The 7,188-nt window shown below is 42.4% G+C and overlaps 1 protein-coding gene across 2 annotated transcripts in view; it reads right to left on the bottom strand.

The window, feature by feature from the left end:
• The window catches only part of slc7a14a (solute carrier family 7 member 14a), an 80,595-nt gene extending 76,516 nt beyond the window's left edge, over nt 1-4,079 (bottom strand). For both annotated transcript variants that reach the window (XM_017722319.2, XM_017722320.2), the window contains exon 1: nt 3,813-4,079. The gene's annotated coding sequence lies outside the window, so the exon portion shown is untranslated. The remainder of the gene's footprint in view (nt 1-3,812) is intronic.
• Between the last annotated feature and the right edge of the window lie 3,109 nt (nt 4,080-7,188).

Genomic DNA, 7,188 nt, shown 5'->3' with positions numbered 1-7,188 from the left:
GTGTCAAACTCGCCCACTAAAAAGGGCAAATTAAAAAACTACACTAATCTGTGGGCCAGCTGTGTTTTTATTTTGTCGTTACTTAGTTTATCATGACCCCAACTGGCCACTGTTTATTCAAAATATGACAAAACCTTCACTACATCCATAAACCTTCTCTGAGGTCTACCTCTTCTCCTTCTACCCGGCAGCTCCATCTCCAGCATTCTTTGACCAATATATCCACTATTCCTCCTCAACACATGTCCAAAGCAGTAGCAAAATGCAAAAATAATTTCTATGAAGTTCAAAGCCTCCAGCCTGCACTGTACAAATGACACGAATGCCTTAGGTGCCCTTCAGGGCTTCTCAGCTTGCCAAATGGGCACAATCTTTTAGGGAGCCTCCAGGAACCCTTCTGAAAAGGACAGTTCCCTGAGGAACTTCAGAAAGCCTAGAGCACAGTAAACCTCTTTTTTATTATATGAAACCTCATTTTTAGGCTATTAGGTTATTCGGTGATAGTTCTCATGGTCATTGAAACCCTACATGCACAAAAAAATGTGACATTTCAAATCCAGGCACGCAAATTCCAGTCCAGTCATGTAGCAGCTCACCAAACCTGGTTACTCAAGAAATCTGTCTTTGAGGAACAGCCACAGATGTTTGGAGGCTCACTGAATGAAGCTTGAGGTGGTGAGAAGGTCCTACAAGAGCTTGAAGACTACACTGCAGATATAGAAATATGAGATTATTAATCCTGTTTTAAATGTTCTCCTTAAAGTTTTCTTCTTCTTCTTTCGGCTGCTCCCTTTAGGGGTTGCCACAGCGGATCATCTGCCTCCATCTTGCCCTATCTACTGCCTCCTCTACTTTCACACCAACCATCTCCATGTCCACCTTCACTACATCCATAAACCTTCTCTGAGGTCTACCTCTTCTCCTTCTACCCGGCAGCTCCATCTCCAACATTCTTTGCCCAATATATCCACTATTCCTCCTCAACACATGTCCAAACCATCTCAACCTGGCCTCTCTGGCTTTATCTCCAAACTGCTCTACCTTCACTGTCCCTCTGATCTGCTCATTTCTAATCTTGTCCATCCTTGTCACTCCCAACGAAAATCTCAGCATCTTCATCTCCGCCACCTCCAGCTCAGCCTCCTGTCTTTTAAACAGAGCCACAGTCTCCAAACCGTACATCATAGCAGGACGCACTACTGTCTTGTAAACCTTCAAAATATGACAAAACTACAGTGGCTCTGAATAAAATAGGCTCTGAATGTTTGAACAATTCAAAATCAATTTTAAATAAAAATTAATTGTTTTAATTAAAACAACAGACTACATTCGCTGCAGACACTGTCAAACCTCTTTAGAGTCCCCAGTGTACAGTAGGTTTGGACTGGACACATGGCATCTTTTGTTTGTTTGTTTTTGTGGTACTGTCCAATAGATCTTTGTTGGGGAGGAGGTGGGAGCACACATTACGTTTCGTTGCATGCTGGGAACTGCAGTCCAGCTCATGTTGAAATGGGCTAATATTAACAGAAACAAACTAATTTCACGGGCCGAATAGGACTGCACCACAAGCCTCACTCGGCCCATGGGCCATGTGTCAAACATTAAATGGCACAGCAGTTATAGTCTAGCTGTTATAATAACTGCTGTGTCCTTTAAGGTGGAATGGAAAAATTAGAATAGGAAACCAACTTCAGCCTCCACAGTTCTATATGCTTTCATTAGCGTTCTTGAATAGAAGGACATCTTGAGGACAAAGCAGATGCTTACCAGTGGTGGACAAAGTACACAAATCATGTACTCAAGTTAAAGTAGATACCCAAGGTAAAATATTCCTCCAGTAAAAGTAGAAGTTCCTCCCTTTAGACCTCCACTTGCGTAAAAGTACTAAAGTATTTACCTTCAAATGTACTCAAGTATCAAAAGTAAAAGTACTAAAGTATTTACCTTCAAATGTACTCAAGTATCAAAAGTAAAAGTACTAAAGTATTTACCTTCAAATGTACTTAAGTATAAAGTAAAAGTACTAAAAGAGTAATTCTGGCTCTGATGTCCTGTTATCATTTTTATAACAAGACGGGCTTCATGAACTCATTTCAGGTGAAAGTCCTCCAGCGTCTCTCTTGGTAAACCAGTCTTTTAATAGAACGTCATTAATTAGTGACGCTGACGTCTATTAAAATGATCATAAGCACAAAACACTGAAGGTAAACAGTTTCCATCAGGGAGAACCGAGTGGCTCTGAAATCACTTTTACACACAAGCAAAGTTTCAGTTTAAGATTTATTTACAACTTAGTTCCAAGTTTAGGTTTAATAAAAACTGGCTTTAAACTCAGGATCACAGATGAGCTCCTTTACTATGTTGATCTGTAGGCCTCTGTTCATAAACATAAACCAGCCCAGACTAATTTACTATAAAATGAAATGGTGTTTGTAGAAATTCAGAAAAAAGCCGCGTCAGTCTCGACTGCATATGTGGACATATTTCTATATTGTGCTCTATTTACACAAAGTTAGGTTAGTTCATCATTTATGTTGAACAGACTCTCCCAAAATTTTACGCTGCTGCGCTGACGATGAACTGTGTGCTGCACTGGGTCGGTATGACCAACAGGTCTAAACCAGCTCTAAACAAAGTGACCGCTGGGCCCTGATTGGTTCTCTGGCTTTGTGCTTCTTTCGTTTTGAGACGTTACGTTTTAATACACACAGAAACCAAAAGGAACGACAGATTTCTCAAAATGTAGTGGAGGAAAAAGTCAGATATTAGACTCTGAAATGTAGTGGAGTGAAAGGAAAAAGTCGCCCAGTATGATATAAGCCTGAGGGTCTGGGGACAGATAACATTTCTTCATTTGCTGCATATATTTAGTCTGTTGAACATTTTCAATAGCTGTTCATTCATTAATATTTATATCTGCTGTGGAAGTATTTCAGCCCCCTCAGGCCCTGTAGTCTGAGGCCCTCCATGGCCCCAGATGATCAGAGGCCCTTTGCAGCAGCCCCACTGCACCAGTCACCTCATTAATTCTCCTCATTATTCACCACCATCACTGTAATATTTCATCATCAACATTAACACAGGAAGGTGATCAGAGGGGCGGTGAAGTTCGAGTCGGCAGCGTCGAAAAAGAAAAACATCTCCCAGTGACAGCAGCGTTTTACAGTAGAAATAAATGGAGCTCATTATGCTGGTAGTGAACTACGCTGCCTGACTCAGCCACCTAAAAACCATAGAAACAGGCCTTGAACAGAAGTTAGGACGCTGTTGGGGTTCATCCTAAAGTTAGGAGAGGATTAAGGAGGTTTAGTCTAGTTAGGATGTTCGTGTGATGCTGTTTTCTGATCTGGAGTTAATGATGAGATTATGAAGGGAGGAGCTGTTATTCTGGAATAGATACTGAACTAAACTGAGTCCAGACTAAAGTCATCATGGAGAGATCTGACATCAGAAACACATCAGATTTCAGAGTGCTTCTGGTTTTAGATTAAGATTAGTTTAAGTGACCCTTATTAGTCCCACAATGGGGAAATTTCACCTCCGCATTTGACCCATCCATAAAGTGAAACACCACATACAGTCTAGTGGGCAGTGAGCACACTTGCCCGGAGCAGTGGGCAGCCCAATCTGCAGCGCACAGGGAGGAGGACTCAAGGACTCCTCAGTCATGTGCTGTCGGCTCTGGGGATCAAACCGGCGACCTTCCAGTCACAAGGCTGGTTCCCTAACCTCCAGCCCATTACTGCCCCAACTATTATACAGCCTTTGGTTCCAAACCACAAGCCCAGTATGAATTAGATAGCTCTCACCTGTGTGAGTTCAGAGGAGCAATGCTGTGTTACACTTCTGGAAGTGGTGCATCTCCGAGGTTACACAGGTTACAGGTGTTACAGGTGTGGCATTGCCCTCCACTTAGTATCCTGAGTGACTCCCTGCAGAAGCACAGTCCTCTGGCCTTTACAGTATCACTTGTGAATTTGCGTTTTCGGTCACAGGCTCAATGGGTGAAATGGGTGAAATGGGTGAAAACGGTACCAGTAACACAGACAAGACATGCAAACCAACTTGCTGGCATGCATGCTAAGGTACTAACCAAACACTAACTTTCTTCCTCTTTTGTATTCCTAGGCTGCTCCCACCCCACTGCCCCCTAGAGGCAGCAGAATGCTACAGATAAAGAGAAAACTGTTTACAACTTCAAAAAAGTGGCTGAGTCCCTGGTGTAAGAAAGCTTATTTTTGTCTGCCATTTACTTTGGGTTTTTTGTTTGTTTTGCATTGTTTGAGGTATGTTTGTGATTTTGGTGTAGTGTAGTGTGTAACACCTCTGCCTTCTATGCTGTAGACTGGGGTAAGCACTATCCCCCGTCTGGGTAAGCACTCTACACTATACTAATAAGAGTCCTTGGGCAAGACTCCTAATACTTCACCTACCTGTGTAAAATGATCAAATTGTAAGTCGCTCTGCATAAGAGCGTTAGCCAAATGCCATAAATGTAAATTTCTTTTTGTTTTCAACTTTCTAGTTTTTTCAGTTGTTGGCTGAAAGCTGGTAGCAGAGTTTGACCACTCACTCAAACCAGGACAGTTCTCTCCATGATTGCAAACTTTGGTTGGGCCAAGAGCTGGAAACTTTACACCACAAGAGAAGAAGTATGACTGGGCCATGAGCCGGGGACTGTGGAGCCCTGCTGGTGACATCCTGTATAAATAAAAGTATTGCATCTAACATCTAAATAAAGTGTGGAAATGAGATCATGCCTTATCAAGCTGTGGTCAAGGCTTAATTATCCCATACCCATACCTTACTAAGTCATGGCCTTGATTTGATTATCTCATTCCCATGTCTTGCTAAGGCATGGCCATGACTTAATTATCTCGTTCCACGCCTTACTAAGTCGTGGCCACACATTATTTTTATTTACACAGGATGTCACCAACAGGGCGCCATAGGGGACTTAACAGAAGAGTTTGACTGGGCCCCAAACCGGAAACTTCTTATCGAAACAGAAGAATCTGACTGGGCCACAAGCCGGAGACTTCACATTGCAACAGAAACGTTTGACTGGGCCACAACCCGGAGACTTCACACCATAACAGAATAGTCTGACTGGGCTACAAGCTGGAGACTTCACACTGTAACAGAAGAGTCTGACTGGGCCACGGGCTGGAGACTTCACATTGCAACAGAAAGGTTTGACTGGGCCACAAGCCGGAGACTTCACACCATAACAGAATAGTTTGGCTGGTCCTCCAGCCAGAGACTTCACACCACCACAGAATAGTCTGACTGGGCCATGAGTTGGAGACTTCACATTGCAACAGAAGAGTCTGACTGGGCCACAAGCCAAGAAACTTTGCAACACGACAGAAGAGTTTGAATGGGCCATGAGTTGGAGACTTTGCAACATGACAGAAGAGTTTGACCGGGCCACAAAATGGAGACTTCATATTGCAACAGAATAGTCTGACTGGGCCACAAGCTGGAGACTTCACATTGCAACAGAAGAGTCTGACTGGGCCACGAGCCAAGAAACTTTGCAACACGACAGAAGAGTTTGAATGGGCCATGAGTTGGAGACTTTGCAACATGACAGAAGAGTTTGACTGGGCCACAAGATGGAGACTTCATATTGCAACAGAATAGTCTGACTGGGCCACAAGCTGGAGACTTCACATCGCAACAGAAGAGTCTGACTGGGCCATAAGCCGGAGACTTTGCAACATGACAAAGGAGGACTAAGCCGTGAACCATATGCTTCACCTTGCAACAGAATAGACTAGTGAAAGACTAAGGGTTTTGGCTGGGCCACATTTGACTGTGCTGTGATTATTAAAATCAACAAAGTTATGAAAAACTTACAATTTTGTACTGTAACTTTAACTTTTTATTCACTTTCACGTTCTGTCTGCAGACTGGAGCTGACTTATGCTTTCTTGCTCTGTGTTTAGTCCAACATTTTTACACATGGAGGAGTTTTTCAAAGTTTTTTTAGTTATTTAAAACAAATCAGGTTGGAAACAACAACAAATTAGTCACCATGGTAATGTTATTTCAATTATAATAACAACTTTCACACACACACATTTTCTAAGCTGCTTCCCCCTCTGGGTCATGGGGGGTGCTGGAGCCTATCCCAGCGGTCATCGGGCGAAAGGCAAGATACACCCTGGACAAGTCACCACTCCATCGCACGGCAGACGGACAGACATATACAATCACACACACACACTCACACCTAGGGGCAATGTAGCATGTCCAATTGACCTAACTGCATGTCTTTGGACTGTGGGAGGAAACCCACGCAGACACATGTAGAACATGCAAACTCCACTCATAAAGGACCCTGGTCGCTCGGCAGGGGAATCAAACCCAGGCCCTCCTTGCTGTGAGGCAACAGCACTACCCACCTCGCCACTGAACAACTTTCACATTCATCCAAAATACATATAATTTGAAATAAATAACTGACTCTAAATGTAGGAATTTTGACATAAACTGAGTCTGTTCTACAGTTTCTCATTGGGTTGAATGAATAACCAGCTCTAAATGTAGGTATTGTGATATAAACTGAGTCTGTTCTACAGTTTCTCATTAGACTGAATGAATAACCGACTCTAAATGTAGGTATTGTGATATAAACTGAGTCTGTTCTACAGTTTCTCATTAGGCTGAATGAATAACCGACTCTAAATGTAGGTATTGTGATATAAACTGAGTCTGTTCTACAGTTTCTCATTAGGCTGAATGAATAACCGACTCTAAATGTAGGTATTGTGATATAAACCGAGTCTGTTCTGCAGTTTCTCATTAGACTGAATGAATAACCGACTCTAAATGTAGGTATTGTGATATAAACTGAGTCTGTTCTACAGTTTCTCATTAGGCTGAATGAATAACCGACTCTAAATGTAGGTATTGTGATATAAACTGAGTCTGTTCTACAGTTTCTCATTAGGCTGAATGAATAACCGAGTCTAAATGTAGGTATTGTGATATAAACTGAGTCTGTTCTACAGTTTCTCATTAGGCTGAATGAATAACCGACTCTAAATGTAGGTATTGTGATATAAACCGAGGCTGTTCTGCAGTTTCTCATGGGATTTTTACCTGCATTCTGCAAAGCATGTGCAGCCTGGGTGGAGCATGGATCATTGATGTGACAGATCGTTTGTGAAGAATCTA

This window comes from Pygocentrus nattereri, chromosome 17 (genome assembly GCF_015220715.1).
Source record: "Pygocentrus nattereri isolate fPygNat1 chromosome 17, fPygNat1.pri, whole genome shotgun sequence".
NCBI classification, from domain to species: Eukaryota; Metazoa; Chordata; class Actinopteri; order Characiformes; family Serrasalmidae; genus Pygocentrus; species Pygocentrus nattereri.
This window is presented reverse-complemented; position numbering and strand designations above follow the sequence as displayed.